The 24485-nt window shown below is 50.8% G+C and overlaps 1 pseudogene; it reads left to right on the forward strand.

Moving 5' to 3' along the window:
* The first annotated feature begins 223 nt into the window (after positions 1 to 223).
* LOC133628406 (potassium voltage-gated channel subfamily H member 4-like) lies at positions 224 to 24030 on the forward strand (annotated as a pseudogene).
* Positions 24031 to 24485: the final 455 nt, after the last annotated feature.

Raw genomic sequence — 24485 nt, forward strand, 5'->3', positions numbered from 1 at the left:
TGCTTGTGCTGGGTGCATGTGTGGGCTCAACTGAGTGGCTGCAGGACCAGAACTGGGGCGACCTGAGCTTTGATCAGCCTTCCTGGGAGGTGGAGGTGTTAAGCCCCCATAAAGAGCTCGGAGCATCCCCCACTGCAGCACCAGTTGCACCTGCACCCTGGTGGCGCACAGGGCCCGGGGCAGGGAGGAGGTGGAGCGAGAGCCCCAGGCCGGGATCCGCCTGATGTTCCTGGACACCATCGCCACGCGCTTCGATGGCACACGTAGGGCCGGGGCGGCAGGGAGGGTCCGCGCCGGGGCTCGGGCAGGGGGAGGCAGCGAGGAGGGTGTTCGGCTCGGTATCGCAGTCCCCGTGGCTCGGCAAGACCCGACCGTTGACGATCTCTGCGCTGTCCTGGGGCTCCCCCGTGTCCGTGGGCGGGCTTGGTGCTACTGTGTCCGCCGTGTCCCGGGGAGCCTCCGTGGTTTTCTCCCCACTCCCGGTGCCGCTGCAGCCGCTCTCAGCAGCAGGGACAGAGCCCGGAGAGGCATGCGCGGCCGAGGGGGAGCTGGAGCAGGGGTTTCCCAGGCCACCTGCCTGCAGGACTGGACATCTCTCACCTTGCTGAGAGGCACCAGCATGAAGATGGCGCTGGGAGCCTGCAGACACCTCTCAGGACACCAGGAGCACCCTAGGGGCATGTGTTGGCTTCGATGCTGGGCTTAGTCCTGGTCTGATGTGGCACAGAGTATCCCAGATAGCACAGGGTGTCATTTGCCCACAGGAGCTCTCGTTTGGGATGTTACCTCAGTGCAGTGCGTAATGAGGTAGGCATCTCTCTGAGCCTTCCCCAGCTCAGACAAAGCTGCACCCAGAGGTGCCAGGGAAGAACTGCATGTGCCTCACACTCATGAGCCTATGACTGTCCCTCCACAGGGGCAGAGGCTCCCCAGGCCTCCTCTGAGGAGAAAGGTCCCCAGGGGAGCTGCCTGCAACACCCTGACTAAAAACCCTGGGAATTTGCCCCAGAGAGACACGATGTGTCTCACAGCATCCTGCCTGCAGCTTCGCCAACTCGCCTCCCAGGCACTTTTAAACGGTGTCAAACTTTGCAGTTTGATAGGTCCCTTATTGGCTTTATTCCATGGAGAGGGGTTTTAGTTGCAGTGATATGCTGTGTGAGATATCCCTGCCTCTCCCAGGCAGCCACTGACTGCTGTACCCAGGTGTGTCCATCCAGGCAAGCTGGCTACCATGGCAGGAGGCTGCTGAGCCCCCCAGGACCATATCCCCCTGCTCAGAAGAGCTGCTCCCAAATGAAAGCCCTTTTTTTTCCCATTTTCTAATAACACATCCTGGACAATGCTGTAATCCTGGTTCCCCAGAGCCAAAATATGGCCTTAGTCACAGCTTTGAGCTATTTTTGCTTCTCCAAGCTAATCCTGGGCTGAGCTGTGGCCCCACTGCATGACCATCGCACCAGGGCTGCCTGTGGCTACCATCCCCTCCTCCCACAACTTCCTTGTCCTGCCCATGCTGCCTTGGCATGGCTGTCAGTGCATGGGTGCTGCAATCTGCTGTGGTCTCCCCTCCTCTGATCCTTGGGGTGCAAAGGTGCTGGGCTGGGGACCTGCAGGCTGGAGACCATGTTTGGGCTGGGGACATCCTGGCCTATCCTTGCTGGGCGCAAGTGTTTGCCCATGCCAGCCACACACCCTACTTCCTTGGCACCCTTTTAGCACAAGACCATCTGTCCTGCTCCTCTGGCACAGAACCTGCAGCGAGGAGATGATGTGGCCCTGGAAGCTCCTGCCTGGCCCATGGCTGGGGAGCTGTGGGGTGAAAGTGGCCACCCCGTGGCTGGGCAGGGCATGGGGCTGGCAAGGGCTTTCCTCTGACTGTTGCCAGCTCCATGCTGGGGCAGGAGTGATGCTGGGGGGGCTTTGTGGTACCGTGACAGAGCAAGGATCAGCATCCTTGGTATGGGCCCTTGTGGTGGTTTAGCCCTGGCTGGGTGCCAGGTGCCCACTAAGTTGTTCTATCACTCCCCCTCCTAAACTGGACAGGGGAGAGAAATATAGGGAGAGGTTTGTGAGTCAAGATAAGGATAGGGAGATCACACAGCAATTAGTGTCATGGGCAAAACAGACTCAACTTGGGGAGAAAGTTTTGATTTATTAATGAACAATCAGAACAGAGAAGGGAGATGAGAAATAAACCCAAATCTTAAAACACCTCCCCCCACCCCTCCCTCTTCCCAGGACTCTCCTTCCTTCCCCCCCAGCGGTGCAGGGGATGGGGGATGGGGGTTGCAGTCAGTTCATTATGTACTTTGCTGCTGCTTCTTCTCAGGGGGAGGCCTCCTCACACTTCCCACTGCTACACTGTGGGGTCCCTCCCATGGGAGACAGTCCTTCACAAACTTCTCCACCGTGGGTCCTTCCCATGGGCTACAGTTCTTCACATATTGCTCCAGCATGGGGCTCCTCATGCCCTGCCCCAATGTGTGTCAGCCACCGGGAGAACAGTCCCTAAGCTACCGACTGCTCCAGCCTGAGTCCCTCACAGGATCACAAGTCCTGACAGCAAACCTGCTCAGGTGTGGGCTCCTCTCTCCCCACGGGCTCCCAGGTCCTGCCAGGAACTTGCTCCAGGGTGGGCTTCCCACAGAGTCACAGCCTCCTTCAGGCATCCACCTGCTCCAGCGTGGGGTCCTCCACGGGCTGCGAGTGGTTCTCTGCTCCCCAGTGGCCTCCATGGACTGCAGGGGAACAGCTGCCTCACCATGGTTCTCACCATAGGTCACAGGGGAGTCTTTCTGTCAGGGCCTAAGCACCCTCCTCCCCCTCCTTCTCCACTGACCTTGGTGTCTGCAGAGATGTTTTCACATTCTCACTCTCTTGTTGCTGCTGCAGTTTAGCAACTGTGTAGCAATTTCATCCCCTTCTCAAATACATTAATCACAGAGGTGTTACCTCAGTCACTAATTGGCCAGGCCTTGGTCAGCTGTGGGTCCATCTTAGAATTTACTGGAATTAGCCCTATCAGCTACAGGGGAGGCTTCTGGCAACTCTTTGTTTAAAGAAGCCATCCCTGTAGCCCCCCTGCTACCAAAACCTGGCCCAGGCAAAACCACTACAGCCCTCAATGGTCTCCAGGCTCTTGGCTTTTTTCTCCTCTTGGTGAGTACTGATGAGGTGCCACAGCTGGAGCTGGAGGTCCCAGCACCATGGGCCTGTGCCCCTGGGCTGGCAACACCAAGCTGGGTTGGCTACTGCTCCCACTAAGCTGCCTGAGTCCTGGTGGGAGCAGCAGATGATAAGGGGGAGGCATGAATGGCCTTGCTTGGCACTGCCTCTCTGGTGATGGGACTTGGATGTGGGCTCCTTCCCCTTCCAGTGCATGGGGTCCTAACTGGATCTGGGGTGGCAGGGCAAGGGATGAGCGGGCTCTGGGAGCTTCTCAGAGGGACTTATGGGAAGCCAGGTGGTCTGGGCTCCCCTTCATGTCCCCCAGGATATCCCTGAGCCCTCAGGGTGGCTGCATCTCCTTTCAGATAGCAACTTCATCCTGGCCAACGTGCAGGTCCACCGTGGCTTCCCCATTGTCTACTGCTCTGACGGCTTCTGCGACCTCACTGGCTTCTCCCACACCGAGGTCATGCAGAACTGCAGCCGCTGCTTCCTCTACGGGGCTGAGACCAGTGAGCCCATCCTGTAGAGCATCAAGAAGGTGCTGGACAGCAGGCAGGAGTACCAGACCGAGGTCTGCTTCTACAAGAAGGGTGGTGAGTGGTGCATGGAGCTGGGCCTCAGCCCTGTGCTGGCCCCAGGGGTGAAGCTGCCAAGTGGTCCTGCCTTCGCCACCCTTCTCCACCACACAGGAGATTCTTTCTGGTGTCTGCTGGACATCATGTCCATCAAGAATGAGAAGGGAGAGGTAGTGCTCTTCCTCTTCTCCTTCAAGGACATCACAGAGAGCCGGGGCAGGAACCACCTGGATGACAAGAAGGAGGGTGAGCTGTGGTTGTGGGGTGGGGAAGGGATTACAGGAATGCAAGGAAGGGTCCCTGTAGCAGCCCCTGCTCTGTTGCACTAGCAGTGACACAGTACTCTCAGTAACTCAGTGTGTTTTGTTCACTGCAGAGAAGTAGAAGAGCAAGAAGCCCAGGAGCTCACACCTGCGGGCAGCACGGAGACAGGGCCAGAGAGTGCTGTACCGGCTCAGCAGCCAGTTTGCCCGGAGGGACCATGGCAAGATGAAAATCAACTGTGTAAGGACCTGGAGGAGCCCTCAGCTTCATCCGGTGCCTCTGAGCTGGGGCTGCAGGCAGGCTGGCAGTGTTGCAGCTCTCCCAGAACCATCCCTGCAGCACAGTCTGATCTTGCTGGGATGCTTTTCTCATGCACACACCTCACTGGCCTCCCCAGGCACCAAAACACCCTCCATCTCTGGCAGCCCCACCATGGGCCATGCTGCAAATGCAGGAAACAGTGAGGGCTGCTCCTGCTCTCCCAGGGCAGACATCATCCTCAATTTCCAGATGACGTATGTGTGCCAGTCGGGCCAAGTGGTGTATGACCTCTGCTTCATCTGCATCCATTATATGGCCACCTGGTCCTTCGTGGACCGGATTGCTGCTCTGCCCTTTGATCTGCTCTATGTCTTCAACATGACAGTGGTGAGTGATGCAGGTGAGGGGCAGCGGGGGAGGGGGGGGTCCCCCTTTTCACAGGGATCTTCTCCTCCGTGGGAGCAGCACAGGCAGCAAGGGGAAGCAGTGATGGCAGATACAGCAGGAAGCCTCCCATGTATCTTAATTTAACCAGAGGCTGCCATGAACCACAGCAACTGCCATGGCACCGCTCCAGGAACAGCAAGTAGGTACCCGCCCTGCACCCAGCACCCCTGTGCTTGTACAAGGGTACAGAGCAGCTTTGAGCAGCTCCATGTCTGCATGCCAATGCCTTGTGCACACACATACCATAGCAGCGAGGGGCACTGGCACATTGCCCGCTCTGGCAGGGTGCTGACCATGCATGCAGGAACACAGGGCACACACTGGTGATGAAGGCAGATCCCAGCCTGAGCCTCCCTGGGCTCTTGAGGGGTCCTGGAGCACCTGTGTTGGGTGCAATGGGCTGTGCCAAGGGCATCAGCCCCTTCCCAGCCTCTGCTAGTTGAGGCAATGAGAGAAGGAAAGAGGTGAGTGCAGAGGTTGTCATTATGCTTATTAGAGGCAGAGCAGCATGTGGGGAGGACAAGGGCATTTGGGGCTGGAACTGCCCACCTGAGCCAAACCTGGCTCTGCTCACACCCCAGCAGTGCTGCCGACCAGTAAACAACTGTGGCTGAGGAAGGGGCATGTTCCTGGGGCTGCAGGGGCCATTGCTGCCTCTGCTGGGACTGGGTAAGCTGGAGGCACACAGCTGTGGCTTGCAGGATGAGCAGCCCTGGCAGGGAGCCTCCAGGCAGCAAAGCACAGCTGAGCCACCCAAGGAGTAGTTCTGTCCTGGCCCACCTCAGGGGAGTCTGTCCCCAGCTACAGCCCTGGGCTTCTGTGCAGGGCCCAACACAGTGCTGGCAGGAGACAGAAGGATAAGACAGGATCTTTGGGTGAGGTGGGAGTCCCTTGGTGTCCAAACCCACCTGCCTAAGCGAGGGCATCTCTGGCTCTCTTTGCCCAGGATCTCTGCAGGCGTGTGGCACAGCATCTTGCTGAGACTTCCCCTCATCAATAGATTAGATGGGCTTTCTGCCAGCACAGCTTCACCAAACACAGCCTCTGATAGCAAAGCCACTGCTGCCTGCTCCCCCTCCTGCTTGGGGAATGAGCTCTTCCCAGATGGTCCTGTAGCTCATGACCCTGTAGTGAAAGATCACTATCCTAGGGGAATGCAGAGTGGGGAGGGTCCCTTCTCTTCCCACCCCTCGCCTGTAGCTCCTCTGGGTTCACCCTCCTGCCCCACTCCCCAGACCTCACTGGTTAACCTTCTGAAGACAGTGCAGCTGCTGTAGCTGCTGCAGAAGCTGGACCAGTACTTGCAATACAACGCCATGGTGATCACCCTGCTCATGCCCATGTTCGCGCTGCTGGCCCACTGGATGGCCTGCATCTGGTATGTCATCAGCTGCAAGGAGATGGAGAGCAGTGACCCACACACTCTAGGACATTGGTGAGCAAGGGCTGCGTGGGGTGCTCAGGGTGCCCAGCTTCCTCCCCAGTTGCATGCTGCTGGCAGGAGGGCAGTCCCATGAGGCTACAGCCCTTTTGGCTGGCTCCAAGTGAGGCCATGGGAGGGATTAGAGTTGTGCTGGGCACCAGGCCCCTTGGTGAGCACTAATCCCTTGGTTGGGCTTGGCAGGCTGGGTGCATGAGCTGGGAAAGAAGCTGGAGATTCCCTACATCAACAACTCAGTGGGGGGCTCCTCCATCCACAGCACCTACATCACCTCCCTCTACTTCATCCTCAGCAGCCTGACCAGTGTGGAATTTGGCAACTGTTGTAGCAGTCCAAGCTATATTTATTCAAAGACATAGAGAAGCTAGGTAATGCACATGCAGAGATATAAACAGGCAACATAGTACAACCAACAGAGTTGACTTAAAACCACCCTTCCTTTACTAGCCACTTCCTTATATGCTACTTCTGCCCATGTGATCAGCCAGGGCCCAATTGATTAACTCACAGCACCTGTTTCTGATAATTGGAAGTAGCTTGCCAGCTGCATTAACTTGGCCCTACCATCTTTATTCAAGCTGGCTGGTCCAAGTTATATTTGTACCTACAATTCCCCCCTTTTTCTTTTTGGACCAGCCAGCGTTCAGCAACACATTTCAAAATTAAAGGTACATGAAGAAAACATAAATATTTTTACCCATGGCCATGAGTTTACAACAAAAGGTCCATAACAGCTACATTGCTGAACAATAAAATACAAAAATCCATAAACTCAAAATAAACATAATCTGATATATGTTGCTAGGAGGGACGCACACTGGGGAGAAGGGATGAGTTCTCTCTACTTCAACTGATGTTTCTGTTTCCTGAATGTAGTTTTGGACTCTTCTTCAACTTCTTTAGCATGCTTATCTGTGAGCATTATCTGTAAGTTGGAAATATCTCTTCATCTGTAGAAAACACACCACTTTTCTTTCAGTTTTCCACTGACCGTCTTGTGAAGTTCTTCAATTGTTTTAATGAGATACAGATTGCTGGAGGAATTTGCAGCAACATACATGGTGCCACAGTTGACAGGGTTTACATTTTAATAGTGATGGATTGAGGGTGGATCAATTGGTTCTTTCCTCAAGATTGTGTTTTCCATTGCTCTTACAGTCATTAAGTCCTTTCAGTTGATGTGGCTTGATCCACTTTGCCAGAATCCACCGGGGACCTTGATCTGTTATGACACAAGCATAGCCTCTTCCCCACGTTAACAGATCTGCAGGTCCTTGCCACTCTCCAGTAGTGGGATTCTTATACCAAACTTTAGGTTTGTCAGTAAAATCCAAATCCCGACTCATTTGGGCAAAGTGTGTTAATGCCGGTGGTTCATTCCGGTTTGCCACAATTCTGAGATGACTCATTGTATAAAGGGCTTTCATTAGTCTATCTTGAGGGCTCACCCCCTCTTCCCCCATTTTTTGTTTTTCTAGCAGTCCTTTTAAAGTTTGATATGTACATTCAATAATGGCTTGACTGGTAGAATTGCCTAGGATTCCAGTAGTATATTTAACATCCCATAAGTTCAGAAACTTACGTGTTCTACTGGCTATATATCCCAAGCCATTATCAGTTTTTATCTCTCGTGGAACACCAAGGACTGCAAAACAACTTCTCCAATGTCTTATAACGTCTTGAGCACTGTTGCTCGTTAAGGCTGTGGCCCAAACCATGGCTGAATAAGTATCAATAGTGACATGTATTCGTTTAAATTGTCCAAAGGGAGCATAGACAGTGATATCCAATTTCCATATTCCTAATGGCGCCAGACTCCTGGGATTAAACTCCTACACCTAGGCCGATTTGATTCTGGCATGTGGAAACAATACCCTGAGCGTCCGATATGGTCAGGTCAAATTGCTTTGCCAGCATTTTCGCACTTTGGTGAAAAAAATCATGCGCCCTTCGGGCTTGAGAAAATTTGTCAATTATTGGCCCCATAGGTATCAATAAAAGAGCTGCTACTATCTTGTCAACAATTTCATTGCCAACTGATAGGCCATCTTTTAAGCCTGAATGGCTTTTAATATGTCCAATATAATAAGCAGTTTGACTTTCATTTATCCAGAACGTTCATTTATTCTGCGGCCAGAGCCGCAGAAATAAGTTATACAAATTCTGATTAGAGATTTCTTTCAACAATGCTCTCTAATCGAGTGATGGCATCGACCACATAGAGGGAATCAGAGATGATGTTTAATGGGACATCTGACCATTTCTCAAAAGTTGTAACTACAGCCATTAACTCCAACAGTTGAACTGAGCTGCCTGGGGAGTGAACAGTTAGATTTTGCCATTTTCCATTCTCCCACCAAACCACTCCTGCTTTTGCTTGGATCTTACTTGCGTCGGTAAAAACAATCAGGCCTTTAACGGGTACTGCTGATCTCAACGGCCGGTCTTGCATTTGAAATTTAACATAAAACAATTTATGGGCTGGATAATGATTATTTATAGTCCCTGGATATGACAATAAGGCCCATTGTAATTCATCAGATTGTTGCAGTGCCCAGTTTAAGAATTCATCTGTGAGAGGAATGAAAATGATGTCTGCCTCAGTCCCTGCTATTTCCAGCAGATGTTTTCTGGTCTTAACTATTATTTTTGCAATTGTCTCTAGTCTCATGGTAATTGTTTTTTGCAAATTATCCAAGATCCTCAATGGGTCTTTTGCTACTGAATCCCATTGCATCAAGACTGCTATTACATGCTGCTTTTGACTTATCACAGCAATGTTAATTGACAAGTCAGGATCATATCGGTGACTGTAGTTATTGACTATCTTGTTTCTTATCTTTTCTATTGCTTGTATTTGCTGCCGGGACAGTTTTCGTGCACTGTCAGCCTCTTTTAACAAAGGCATTAGTGGCGCAAGATCCTCATTCGTGATACGACATATGATTCATACCCATTGGATATCACCTATTAGCTTGTGAACATCTGTTAAATTAGCAATCTCTGTTTTAATTGCCACCTTCTGAGGATAAATGCACACACTGGTGATAATATTACCTAAATATTTCCAAGAGGTGTGCATTTGTACCTTTTCTGGCGTGAACACTAACCCAGACATGCCCAACTGTCGCTTCACTTCTTGTAGAATCTGATGCTGGTCCAGGTCTTTGCCTGCGATTAGGATATCATCCATATAATGGTAAAATAAAACACGAGGGTATTTTTTGCGCAGAGGTGCTAGCTCCCAGGCAACGTTTGACAAATAGTTGGCGAGTTCTTCATTCCCTGAGGGAAAACAGTCCATTGATATTGTTTTGCCGGCTCTTGTTTCTTAATAGATGGTACTGTAAAAGCAAACTTCTCACTATTGTCCTCACGTAGAGGAATTGTGAAAAAACAGTCCTTTAGGTCAATCACCAATAGGGGCCATTCTTTTGAAAACATTGCAGGAGAGGGCAATCCTGGCTGTAAAGCACCCATATCCTATATCACTGCATTAACAGCTCTTAGATCGTGTAACAGCCTCCATTTCCCTGATTTTTTAAGGATAGTAAAAATTAGTGTATTCCATGGACTAGTGGATGGCTTAATATGACCTTTTTCTAATTGTTCATTTACTAATTCATGAATCTGGGCGAGCTTTTCTTTGCTTAGCGGCCATTGATCGATCCAAACTGGTTTATCTGTCAGCCAGGTTAACTTCTGCTGAAGACGACGGGAGACAAGCCCACCCTGTAGTGCAACAAATCTCAACTTTATTTGCAAAGATACAACTCTTTTATAGATACAATAATCAGGCTCATACATATTGCAAAAGCTAAGCTCATCATTGGTTCCCAGTTAGGTGCAAACCTCGCCCTTGTTTCAACAAACTCCAGATACTTGTGGTTGCTTAACCCAAACTAAGCTCCTGCTTTCTCATCCTGTTATCATACAGCTCTCTTGCTCTCACGGCCTTGAGCAGGAGTCCAATAGCTTATCGCTTAGTGCTTACTGCCTAACCAGCTGTATTCTATCATGTCCTCTTTTCTCTAGCCAAGTCTCCACAAAACTCCCGACATCTCCCCCGTTTTCTTTTTGGACAATGATATTAGGCTGCCACATCCTCTCAAATGTTCTTGCTATTGTCTGTTGAATACAATTTTTGAAACAGGGAAACACTAACAATATAAATAAAACAATACCCATAAAGCCAATTACATACATTATAACATTTCGCAACCAAGGGCCTATTCCCCATCCCTTAAGCCATCCTTCAAGTCCTAATCCCTCTTCTTCTTTCAACTGATGTAATCCCTGTTGAAGTTCTTTCAGTTTGGCATGTATCGAGGTGGAATGGTCCGACAGGTTCATACAACACATGCCTTCAAACTCTTCACATCCATGTCCTTGGGCTAATAATAAAAGTCTATGGCAGCTCTATTTTGTAACACCACATGATTTACACTTTGAACGTCAACTGTTAACATACCAATCATTTCTGAAGTTTAATTTACCTCATCCTTAGTCCAACATCCTAACTGTTTAGCCAAGTTCATGGCCTTATTGGCTGCTCCTCCTGGCAAAAGGATGGCAACTATGACTTGCTTCAGTTCACTAAAAAATCGTGGGGGATCAATATCAGTACAGTCAAACTCATAACAACTACGTTTTTTGCGGGAGCTATTATTATGGTCAGCAAGCTGCATTAGCGTGGTTAAGTTAGGGTGGAATAAAGAGAGTTTCCCCAAATAACAGGGTCCACCCAGGGGATTTATTGGTATTCCGTTCCAGGCCCTTTCTCCACAGATTAAAAATATACCCATGGGCAATTTCTTAGGTGATGTAATACAAGAAAAATTACATCGGGAATACAATTGCTTAAATACCGTTTCTGACTTCAAAGAAGAGTCTAAGGTGGCCCAATATTTTTGATTTCTATTAAAGTCATGGATATCCCGTGACATAAAACTTACCCAATTTCCCCCTGTTCCATTAGTACCAAAGCTTGCATTGGCACTTCCAAACAGGTCTATTTCCTCAGGGGGTGAGGCTAATGTGGTATTAAGGGACTTAATTATCTCACATTGACCTTTCGTTGATGATCGTGATCATCGCTAATTGTGTTCAACCCCGTCCTATTACACAAGGTGTTACTGTCTACTAGTCCACAAAGTTCCTCCAAATTCCACACGGGCAATCCTATCAAACATGTTTTAAAAGGATTAGTAACCCCTCCCAAACTAAGACAAAGAGATGATTGACCAGTTTGATTAGCAAAGGTTATCCAAATATTATCTCTAGGCTGATTAAAATGCATCAAGATGTTAGCAATGATAGTTACACTAAAAGCTATGGTTATACCAAAACACCTCATTATTATTCATTAAAAATCACTATATTTTTGTTATATAACCTTCAGTCTTTTGATTGTTAGCCAGTACTCCAATGACCACAAGACGAGGGTGTATTTATTCTTCAATCTCTTCCTGTCCTTTTTTGTCAGATGGTTTGATCTCCGCAGCTTCAAGGACAGCTCTTGTCCACTTGGCTGGCACCCAAATGGATTCTGTATGAGAATCAACACAAAAATACCCACGTCCCCAGTATAATACTTTGGCCAGAGGCTGCTATATCCCTGTTTTAGGGTCACGATATTTAACCCATATTTCTTTCTTTCTCTCCTTTTGTGCCTTTGGATTATGATGTATTATTGCAGGTGGTAGCTTCTGTTCCCCAAATACACACAGGTGGTTCATAACAAATAAGGCCTTTAACAATTTCATATGTGGGTCTTTCACATCCCCATATTTACCAAGATATCTTTTTAGAGTCCCATTAGCTCTTTCTATTATGGCCTGTCCTGTGGGGGAATGGGGAATCCCTGCTACATGTTTAACTCCCCATTGCCTCATAAACTGTTCTATGCTTTTACTTATATAGGCTAGACCCTTGTTTGCCTTTATTTTCTGAGGAATTCCCATTATTGCAAAACAACTATATAAACGACGCTCCACATGTATGGCCCTCTCCCCTGTCTGTGCTGTTGCCCAAACAAATTTGCTCCATGTGTCTATGGTTACATGCACATATTTTAGTCTTCCAAACTCTGCCACATGAGTGACATCCATCTGCCAAACTTCAACCCCTTGTTTACACCATGTGCTCACACCTGCCACCACCAGCACCTCCTCTCACTCCACCCCGTGCCCACCTCTTCTGTACCTTTCACCTCTCATGTTACAAACCGAGATCTTCCGGACGCCTACCACATCTCCCGTTCCCTATGCTCGATGACTCCAGTGTCCTGTGGCACGGGCTGATACATAACGTGTCTGCCCAGCACATATGCTAGCTGAGCGAATTGCAGGAAGATATGATCAGGTGCTGGTCGTGTTCCACTTCACTATTCAATCTTGCCAATAGTTGAGTGACTCCATCTTGATCTGCATCACGGCAAGCACTCCGAGAAACACGTCAATCTGCAAGAGAGACTCAGTAGACCATTATACTCATATCTTCTACGCCCCATGCTCTCCCCCTCCCTAAGACGGTTGAGCTGTGAGCGCATTTAATGACTGCCTGTCCCTGGCTAGTGTGAGGGATACCGTGGCTCAATGCATGGGGATAGCTGGTATGTCCATGACCCCTGCGGGCAGCCTATAACTCAAATTTTACTAACAAGCATCAGACCCTTACAATTAGCAGCAAAGCTAGCGTGTTTATAGTACTTCTAATTGGTCCTTTCTCTAAAAGCCAGCTGTAGTTTTCTGCGAGAAGCCTTGCAGTTTCACACGCTGCCTCAGCCTCCTCCTTGCTCCAAGTTGTTATCTCGTAGGTATTTTTGCTTCTTCGTTTCTCACAGTAGAGAGCAGCTCAAGGACAATCTGCACATTAGTTTAGCAACTCATGCCTGGTAAGCTTCTTCTCATACACTGAAAAAAAAAGCACAGCTGACAAACAAAGTTATTATACTTGTGCTAAAGGTAAAATCTCTAGCAGGTCTATGTTGCAAAGTTGTATGGCTAATACTACTTACATTACTAATCAAGTCTTCTAATGTCATTGAGGTTTGGTTACTTTGTTTGCTAGGCCAGTATCCTAATTTGCATAGCTGAGTTAATAAAGCAGATACTCTTACACCTGGAGCAAATATACTAGTTGCTATTATTGTTGAGGGAGACCAAAGGTAACATAGTCATCACATTCGCCAGTAAATGCATGCACAAATTGTTTTGGACAATGATGTTTCTAAATCATTGTGTGATTAGGCATCAAGATTGTCAGTTGTCCCAAACTGCACGGTCCCCTTTGTAATCTCGAGGGTATTCCAGGCCATGCCTGGTCCCCACAGATCAGAAAAATTCCCTTTGGTAACTGTACAGGCACAAGACCTGGATCTTTCTGGTGAAGTATAATTGCACCAAGATGTTGTGTTCTTATACACGCCCAGGATGGGATCCACATTCTGTCCCAAATGTTTTGGTATTGCTGGTAAAATGAAACATAACACAAAAATCCATCTTTATAGATCCCAATAATTCTAACTCCTGTGGCTCTGTTGTTATTATTGGCAACCATGAAATGATCAAATCCTAGCTGTCAACTTTGCCATTACCCTTAACTAAGGGATTTGTTTTTAATGCATTTGGTACAGGCCATTGTGCCACATCTGATGGAACTCCCACCAAACAGGTAGAAAAAGGATTATCTGGAGTGGCCATTGATAAACATATTGTAGACTGATTGATTGCTTTGGCCAGTGTAAGCCACATGTTTTGCTTGGTTTGTTGAAATTGTCTAAAACCATTTACCACAATAATTTGAAGCATCAACATAAACCACCTTTTAGCTTCTCAATGCCAAAATGTTCTGTTCTTCCAAGTTCCATTCCCGACACCCAAAACGCCTTAGAAAGCCTCCACTGTAAGAAAACCACTATTCATCATCACATCTACAGCAAAAGGCATAACATCATGACCAACAGTTTCCACACTCTTTGAGGCAACGGATTGAGGATGGAAAGGATGAGTCCAGCGGTCCGCGAGGGCTGGGGCCGACGGTCTCGGAGCGGTGTGTGGGGGGGCACCGGAGACACTGACCGGGCGCGGGAAGCGGCTGCGCGGCGGCGTCTGCGGATGGAAGGGGCAGGGGGGGTCTGACTCACTCCGTGCCGTCCCCGGTGCCGGCGGCGCAGTCGGTATTACGGTCTCCCGTGTTTTCTTTTTCTTCCCCCGCGTGCCCGATGGTATCCAGTCTAACATGGGGTCGCGCTCCCCCACTCTCCTCTGATCATCCTGCGCTGCACCCCCACCCGACTCCGCCCACTTGGCATTCCCCTGCAAGTCGTCCCAGGGGTAACTCGGCGGGCTGGGCTCGAATGGGAAGCAGCTCTCCCGCGGGGGCTCTGCTCCGAAGACCCTTCGCCTCCCTGACTTTGCAAAAACTCTTGTGTAGAGAAGAACCTTTTTCTTTTTTCTCGGTATCATCCGCCTCAGTGCCGCTCCCGGCGCTGCTCTCAACCCCTCTCCCGGCGCTTCTCCCGGCGCTACTCTCGGTGCTTCTGCCAGTTCACTCTCTGCCCCAGGGACAGGCTCACTAAGTGGCGGGGGGAGAGGCGGGGGCTCTTTAGGCCGGCACTCTCGTTCCCCAGGAGGGGCTGATGGCTCATATGGTTCTGGTACCCCATCCGTGCCTTCAGGGTCATTTTCTACACGCGGGGAGGGGGAGCACTACTTTTGAGACGGTAGGAGCCAGCGAGGTGGATTGGAACCAGTCATGCTCATAGTTTTTATCCTTACTCTGTGCTGCTGATGCGTGCTCAGCAGCCTTCTTTTCTGCCTGATGTTGCAACAACTCATTGTGCACTATCCTCCAAAGCTTCCCTAACTTTTCAGCTATCTCATCGTCCTCCAGGGTAGCTTCCCACAGCAAATCCCCAAATTTACGCCATTCGCTCAATTCATGCACTGTATGTGGATTCTGAAACACTCCCTTAGCATACCCATAAGCTAACAACCCTGGTAGGTCTTTTTGCAGATCTATACCCTTTATCTGCCGCTTCTGCAAGAATGCAGTAAATAAATTATATGCCGCTTGCCTTTCCATACCTATTTGTCAGCACGCTGTTGCAGCCCTTCAAGGTCCGCCGGCACGTATCGGCCGGGCTCGTCTATACGGTCACCCAGGGCACAGCGTGTTCCCAATTTTCACGCTTATTGCCGTCCTTGCTGCATAGGACCCGAACCCCTTCGTCGCTCCGCCGTGGCGCCCAGTCGGTATATCACGTCCTTCGTGTATCGCGTCGGGGTCACCATTTGCTGAAGACGACGGGAGACAAGCCCACCCTGTAGTGCAACAAATCTCAACTTTATTTGCAAAGATACAACTCTTTTATAGATACAATAATCAGGCTCATACATATTGCAAAAGCTAAGCTCATCATTGGTTCCCAGTTAGGTGCAATCCTCGCCCTTGTTTCAACAAACTCCAGATACTTGTGGCTGCTTAACCCAAACTAAACTCCTGCTTTTTCATCCTGTTATCATACAGCTCTCTTGCTCTCACGGCCTTGAGCAGGAGTCCAATAGCTTATCGCTTAGTGCTTACTGCCTAACCAGCTGTATTCTATCATGTCCTCTTTTCTCTAGCCAAGTCTCCACAAAACTCCCGACAAACTTCAGGATTGGTCGCCCATCAATGGCCGCCACTAAAAATTTTCATTCAACAAACAAAAGCCCATTTGGCTTAAGGCGTCTCTACCTAAAAGCCAAACTGAAGTGTTCATCACATAGGGTCTATTTTCTTCATCCTATATCCATACCGAAATCAGGTCTCTGCTAATTTTTGCCATCTGTGTACCTCCTACTCCAACAACAGGAGTGTCTAAATTCTCTAAAGGCCAGCTTTTTGGCAAATAGGATAACGGAACAATGGTAACGTCTGCTCCTGTATCCAGTAACGTATTGCACCCAACCATTTGTTCACCATTTGAATGTTGGAATACAACCGTCTGAGTGGGCTTTGCCTGTGAAAGTGGCATTGCAAGTCTTACCTCAGGTATTCCAGGGGATGCAAAACCACCATCTTGACGCTCACGACTACCTGCAAATGGAACTTTAGCCCTGTGTCGTGGTTTGGCCCAGCTAGCACAGCAGCACCCTGACAGTCTCTTGCTCGGTGCCCCCATTCACCCCCACCCTCGGTAGGATGGCAGAGGCCCCAGCAAAATGGGAGTAAAAAGATAAGCAAGGTTGTTGTGGATTAAGAAAAGGGCAGGGAGGGATCGCTGCCAATTATAGTTTCGGGCAAAACATACTCCAGTACTCGACTTAGAGAGGAAAGTAGAAAACTTTATTCTACAAGAAACAGAACGGAATAAAAGCAAAAGGGAGTAGGATGATGAGAAAATTACAACCAGCACTTTAAGATCTCCCTCCCCCATCCCTCTTTTCTTCCTGGGCCCAGCTCACTCCTCCCAATATCTCTACCTCCTCCCCCCGCAATGTCTCAGGGGGGCAGGGAATGGGGGATGTGGTCAGTCTCTCACAGATGGGCTCTGCCGCTTCTGTCTTCTCAGATGAGGACGACTCCTTGCATTCTTCCCCTGCTCCAACACAGGGTTCCTCCCCCAGGACACAGTCCTTAACGAACTTCTCTGGTGTGGGTTCTTCCCAGCAGCTGCGGCTTCTGCCGATACAGGGTCCCTTGCACGGGATGCAGTCCTTGGTGAATATCTCTGGCATGAATTCTTTGCCACGGTTGCAGTTTCTGCAGATATAGGGTCCCTCCCTTGGGACATGGCCTCTTCTGGGCATAAGTTTAATGAGCTGCTTTGTTGTGGGTTCCTCCCCACAGTTACAGCTTTTGTGAATATTGGGTCCCTCCCTTGGGACACAGCCTCCTCTGGCCATAGTCACTGCCCCTGGCTCGGAGTCATTATCAAAATAAGTCTCTACTGCTGATGCGGGGTCTGTAAAGAAATGTAAACAAATCACTACTTCACCAGTCCTCTCCGTAGAATGCAGGGGAGTCTCTGCTCCAGCACACCTCCTCCTCTCTTTCATCAGTGACCTTGGAGTCCACATGGTTGTTTCTCTCACTGTTCCTACTCCGTGCAGCACCACCAGCCAGAAGAAGGGACAGAAGAAGAAAGAAACAGGAAGAAGAAGGAGGAAGAAGCCTCCTTTTCCGGCTTCTTCTTAAAAAGTGATCGTGGAGGTGTGTAGTTGGCTCAGCCCCAGAAGTGGGTCTGGCTCAGAGCTGGGGAGAGTTGTGAGCAACTTCTTACAGAAGACATCTTTACAGCCCCTTCCCCCTTACCAGAAAAGGCTATCATGTCAAACCATGACAGCCTGAAAGGAACTAATTGAGCTATTTTAATTCCTTTAGGTATATAAACTGGTGGCTGCCAAAGTTTAACCATTATTCCAATGTTTCCTTCATAATCTGCATCAATTACACCGGGGAGCACAAAAATACCCTGTCAAGAGGCCGATGACCATCCTAAAAGCAGAGCTCTTAAACCATAGCCAAGGGGTCCATTAGCATTGGATGAGATAACCATTATATCCGTATTGTGGATGATTACCTCTATTGCTGTTTCCACTTCCACTCTCGTGCTTCCAGCAGTGGCTGATCTGAGGCCATCCAGGCAGCCACTGGTGTTGAAGGGCGTTTTTGTGTCATCATGCTCGCCCTTTTTGCGCTCGTTAATCCGTTTTCCTTAGGCGTTATGTGTCTGGCCACTCGAGAACGGCACTCAGTGGCTCTGTGTCCAAACTTGCCACATCTGTAACAATTGCCATTAAATCTGCCGTTCGACTCTGATGGAGCTGTTTGTCCATACCAATGGTCTGGACCAACATTGATTTTTCACGTCCCATTTTTCCGGAATTGAAGCATTTTGGCCTCCGATTTCCTTTGTCTTGTCAAACTAATGGTTTCAATGCCGTTGCCATAGCTTCAGCTAAATGTGCCTACCTGAGAGCAGGCTTCTATCCAAAGTTGCCATCCGTGGGAGAGCCTGCAGGATCTTTTTACAATCATGGTTAGCATTAGCAACTGCCAAATGTAATCCCATTTCCGCTTTTACTTCAGCCAACATATTTGAGCTGCTCTTAGACAGTCTAAAAAGGTCATAAAAGGTTCATTGGGCTTCTGTATAATGATTGTGTATGAGGGAACTGGTACCCCCATGTCAGGGCCAATCTTAAACACTTGACGAGCCAGCGTCTATGTTTGTTGTGAAATGGATTCATGCAATCGGGCTTGTACCTGAGGGTCAGCAAATGGTCCTTTTCCTAACATCATATCCACTGTGATGACTTGTTGCAGATCTCCCTGCTATAAGTCCATATTTTCTACTATTTCCACATCTACTCTTTTTTTCCCCCATTCAGACTCCCATAGTAATACCTGAGTGGGCTTCAGGAAGGTTTCTGCTAGCTTCTGGCAGTCAAAGGGAGTCATTAATCCGCTGGCGAAAATATGATCTAATAAGGTTTGAACATATGGGTTGGTCAAGCCATATTGCATCGCAGCTTTCTGGCCTTCCCTTACCAACTTCCAGTCCAAAGGTGCCCATTGTCATTGTGCAGGATTATTATGTGCTGTTATTACTGGAAAGGCTTGTGGAATGAATTCTCCTTCAATTACCGCATTGCATATGAGGCTTCTCCATTTCTTAGCCGGATCATAGTCATCCGGCTGGGGGTCTCTGAGCACCTGTGGGCGTGAAAGTTTAATCTCTGGTTTAGTTAATTCATTAAGCCGTTTCAACAGTTGATTAGCTGTTGATTTTGGCTTTTCTATCAGTTCCTCCAAGTGGACCAAAGTCTGTTTCATATCTTCTCCATGTCTTATTAATTCTTCCTGTAACAACTGTCTTTGTTGATCTTCCCCTTCACTAGATGTTGGGAGTGATGATGGAAGAGGAAGACTCAGGGATTGATAAGCTCAGGGGCAATGGCAGATCTGTAGTAGCATGGGCAAAGTGTAACTTTCATTCTCTGCCAGGTACTCCTTCAGGCAGGGCATCAGGATAGGACGGGGCAGGACGTTGAAGGGTGGGTGGGAAGAGAGGAGAAACATTCAGCTCCTGGGACAGTGCTCTAGGGGGTTCGGGAGGGGTGGGCTCACATCCATACTTTCCTCCTCTAGAGGTGGAGCTGAGGGTACTATGACATTATCACCTCCAAAGAATCTCTTGTTATTTTCTTCTAGAGGTGGAGCCGATGGCACTATAAAGTCACCACCTCCAAAGAACCTCTTAGCATCTACTGGGAACGGAGATGGCATAGCATTTTCTGCTTTCATGGCAGCAGCCGCAGCCCACTCAGCTTGTAGCTGTTGTGGAATGGATTATACCAATTTACACAGGCCAATAGCATCATTCAACGTGTCTCCTAGATTTTGCCAATGTCCCATTTCATATACTTCCTGTGGGGAGGCAAAGAAACCTACATCCTGTACCCATCTTACAAGTCTTAACAATGATGATGGCAACGTCGCAGCCATCATCCTGTGCATGTACTCCCACCGCTCACTCTACCACACTAACATGAAGGACCTCAAGGACTTCATCCACATTCACCGCCTGCCCCAGCAGCTCAAGCAGAGGATGGTGGAGTACTTCCAGACCACCTGGTCAGTGAACAACAGCATTAACACTAATGAGGTAGGAGGTGTTGGCAGGGTTGGGCCAGTTCCACTCCAGCCCCCTGTCCTGCACCCATTGTGGGGGTGATGAGGCTGGCAGGGCCAGCTATGAGAGGGCAAGTGTGTGTGTATGCAAGCGTGTGCAGACGGGCACACATCCATGAAGGGTCTGGAGCACAAGTTTTATGAGGAGCAGCTGAGGAAAGTGGGGATGTTTAGCCTAGAGAAGATGAGGCTGAAACATGATCACTCTCTACAACTACCTGAGAGTCGTAGTGAGGTGGGGGTTGATCTCTTCTCTCCAGTAATGAATGATAGGACCAGAGGAAATGGCCTCAAGTTGCCCCAGGGGAGGTTTAGATTGGAGCTGAGGAAGAACTTTTTCCCTGAGAGGGTTGTCAGCCCCTGTCCCAGGCTGCCCAGGGAGGTGGGGGAGTCCCCATCCATGGAGCTATTGCAAAGCTGTGGAGCTGAGGTGCTGAGGGCCATGGGTTAGTGGTGGGCTGGGCCAGGTGAGAGCAGGGGGTGGACTCCATGAGCTTAAATGTCTTTCCCAACCAAAATGATTCTATGATTCTATGCTCTATTTTTAGAGGAACCAGAACTGTGTGCCAGGTGTGGGGCAGGTTCCTGCCAAAGCAATGGAGTAGAGTCAGCCAACACTGTGGCCAGAGCTGTCCCACCACTGCCATCCAGGACTGCTGGACTCTGCTGAGGCAGCCAGAGCAGCAGTGCAGTGAGATGCTCCATGCTGGGAGGCCAATCTGTCCCCTGGGGCTGCCAGGCTGCTCCCTCACCCCAGCATCCTGGCCCTGCTCTCCCTAGCTGTTTTATGACTTGATGAGCTGCAGGCAGATGTGGCCATGCACCTGTCGTGGTTTTGTCGCTCACTCCTCCCCCTCCCGGCGGAGCGGGGAGGGGAACCAGACAAAAAGGGGAAAAACCCGCGTAGGTTGAAATAAGAATGGTTTAATAGAACAACAATAAGAAGAAACAAGTTCAGGAAAAAACAGTTTTAACAGTAAATGAGGGGATATACAAAAGGAATGGCGCGTGCCGCAGCTGCTCACCCCCCGGGACCCGACACGACCGCTCCCGACCGGCAGCCGAGCCCGCGCTCCCGAAGCCCCGCCCCCGACTAGCTCCCTGCCTCTATGTACTGGGCATGATGTCAGTATGGTATCGAATACCTGTTGGCCAGCCCGGGTCAGCTGCCCATGTTCTGCCCCTTCTTACTTCCTCATCAAAGTTAACTCTATCCTAGCCCAAATCAGGACAGCACCTCAACAAGGATATTCTGCAGCTGCCTGTCTTCGAGACAGCCAGTCAGGGCTGCCTCCACTCCCTCTCCCTCCACATCAAGACATCCTTCTGTGCCCCAAAGGAAGTACCTGCTGTGCCAGGGCGATGCGCTGCAGGCCAACTACTTTGTCTGCTCCGGCTCCCTCAAGGTGCTGAAGGACGATGTGGTCCTGGCCATTCTGGGTGAGAGCAGGTAGTGTGGGCTTTCCCCTGCCCCCTTCTGCTGCCTAGCTGGGTGAAGGGCTCAGGTCTTGTGGCTCGCACCTCTAGTCCACTCTGGTCTCCTCCTGCAGGCAAAGGGGATTTGATCAGAACCAACCTGTGCAGCATGGACCAGGTGATCAAGAGCAATATGGATGGACGTGTAGGCTCTGACCTATTGTGACCTGCAGTACATGGGGCTGTGGGGGCTCTGTGAAATGCTGCAGCTCTACCCTGAATATGCCACCAGGACCTGACCTGCAGGAGGGCAGTGAGATGGAGGTGGGTGCGTGTCCTCCCTCACAGGCTCCTCTCATCCTCATGGCTCTGGAGACCAGAGCAGGGCTGGGTCTGTTTGTTCCCTGGGAGTTTGTTCTGTGCTTGTGGTCCCCAGGTTTTGAGGCTGGAGTGGGGGCTGTGGCTGTGCCGCCTCCCCAGCCATGCAGTTACATCCCCATTCTGGCTCCTCTCAGTTGAGGAATTTGTTAATTCCCATCCTGGGGAATTGGAAGCTGGAGCATTTGCAATGCAGGAGGCTGAGGTGGATGGAAGGCCTGGAAATGGGGGTGGTGGGGATTGGGGGACACACCATGGGACAGGCAGCCAGGCCATGGCCCCCTGGTGTTGAGGTGGCAGCACCGGGGGCTGCTAGGTTTAGTCATACTGACGACCTTGGCAGTCACAGGGATGTTCTGCTGCAGAAATAGCTCTGCAGCCTTTTTCCTCCCTCATCTGCTGCTGGCTCTGTGCTGGAGTGGCCAGGGACTCCTCCAGAGCATCTTCCCCCAGTACCCCCCCGCCCCTAGGCACTGACAAGAGGTTGCTCTCTATCCCAGATAGCCCTATCAAAACCCAACGTGTCCATAGCCCAGGAGATGTATAAAGAAATGAAGGGTGGAAGATACAAACAGGGTTTGCCACGTCCTGCAGCAGCCCTGTACACCCTCCCCTGGCTGGCAGCATGCTCCCAGGGAACATGATTCTCTGATGGCTAAGCTGGGGCTGGGATTTGAGGTGCAGCCTTGGCTCCAGCTTGGACTATGCGGGCCAAGGTCAGGCAGCTCATCAGTGTCACAACAGCAGCAGAGGAAGGAGAGGGGATGAGGGGCTGCAGAGGCCAGTGCTGGGGCTGACAGGGACAGGGCTGATGCATGGGGCTGGAAGAGGTTTGGTGGTCCAGGGGGGCACTGAGAGGCAAAGAGAGTGGGCACATGCCCAGCACTGTGTCAGCCTGCAGCTGGTCCCCTTGGAGCTGTGCAGGGACCACTGAGCTGGTGTTGTCTGCTCTCCCCACAGGGGCTCTGCCAATATTCCCAGTTCCTACAGCTGTTGCAGGCACTGAAGGTTTGTGCCGCACTGGGGGCAGGCAGGGGGAGGGAAGGGGCAGGAGTGGCTATGCTTGGCCATAGCACCTCCCCTGTGTGGGCACCAGCCCTGACATTCTCCTCGTGACTGCCCGCAACCTCATCAGGAGAGCAGTGCTGCCCTAGAGAAACCCCTTCCCTCCATCCTGGAAGATGAGGAAGAGCCTGATGAAGTTTTCCAGCACTCACCCACCACCATCACCCGCCGCAAGCTGCTGCTGCCCCAGCTGAGCAGCCCATCGTGCTGTGGCTCCCTCAGCAGCCTCTTGGGTGGTGAGCTGTGCCAGATCTCAGCCCTGCAACGCAACTGCCGCTCTCCTGCCTGCTGCAGCTGAGGCCGCAGCCTCTCTCTGCCATGTTGGAGGGATCCCCAGCTCCCCAAGCAGAAGGGAGCATGGGCAGGAGGCTACCCAAGCTCTTCATCCCCTCCCTACACGTGTATGCCCCCCCCAGATCTCAGCCCCAGGTAAGACTGGGACATGCTGGTGGCTTGTCCCCCTGCTGCGGGTTTGTGCCAGCTGGGCTGCATGGGAGGCCACTGGGAATGGTAGCAGAGGGGTGAAGGAGTGACGAAGACCAGCGCTCACCCAACTCCCTGCCCTAGAGTCGTGGATGAGATTGAAGACAATGAGGAGATATCAGAACCACAAGCCTTCAGCTTCAATGTGGATCCCCCACTGCAGAGCGCAGCAAGGGACTCCCCCATGCCAGGTACCTCAAGGGATTTCCCAACATCAGGAGCACTAGCTGTGGGGCTTGGGGGGTCGGAGAACCCTCTGCCACTGGTCACTTCTTCTCTGGCAGGGACTGATACAGGCAGCCCAGCCCTGGTGATGGAAGCAGAGGAGATAAAGCAGAACATCAGGAGGCTCAGGAGGTGTGTCACGGGCCAGGGGAGCTCGGCAAGGGGCATCCACCAATGATCACTGCTCTCCCTCCCCTTCCAGATCAACCACCTCAACCAGGAGGTTTCCCACCTCAGCTGGGAGCTGCAGCACGATAGAGCTGTTCCAGGGCCTCCTGGATGTCCCACAGGTTCCTCTCTGCCCCCGCCATCCTCCCCTGGCTACCTCACCACCCCTCCCAGTCCTTGCCACCCTCTGCCTCTGTGCCCCCCTCGCCCCATCCCATAGCCCCCGGCTCCCCCTCCACCAATCCCAGGGCCAAATGCTGCCCTATCAGCAGCCACTCGGCCCTCGCTGCCACCAGCTTCTCCATGCACCCCTGGGTGGGCACCAAGTGGCTGTGCCTGCCCCAGAGAAACACCCCTAGCCCTGACCCCTGCCAGGCTTTGGACTCGGAGCCTTTCTTGCTGCCACCTCACTCTACCCACTCCTTCCCTGTCTACTCAGTTAGCGGTTAGCCCTGTACCCAGCCCCAATCTGGCTCCATCAGCTCCCACTGACCCCACGGGCACCAGAGAGCACTCACCCTGGGGCACCCTCACCTGCTGCCCCGCTCTGCCCTCCTCATTGCCTGGGATACACCAGCTCCAGCCTTGTCCCGGTCACCAACTCTAACTCAGCCAACCTGAGACCCTCGGGAGGTGGCCACTGGCACTGGGCAGCGGCAGGAATCACTTTGCACCCACCAACCCGCTCCCCCGGGAGCTCCCCAGGGCGCAGCCCTCGCCCAGCCCAACACCAGCAGGGATTTTTATACGATTTTATACTTTTTGCATACGGGGGCTTTTTTTATAATGAGACTGGGCCACACAGACTGGGGGAATAAAGAACTGGCAATTAGCAAAAAATGTAAACCGACCTTCAGGTTATGAGACTGATTGTGGGCCAATGAGGTAATGTGTGCCCTGTTGCG

This window comes from Colius striatus, chromosome W, assembly GCF_028858725.1.
Source record: "Colius striatus isolate bColStr4 chromosome W, bColStr4.1.hap1, whole genome shotgun sequence".
Lineage (NCBI taxonomy): Eukaryota > Metazoa > Chordata > Aves > Coliiformes > Coliidae > Colius > Colius striatus.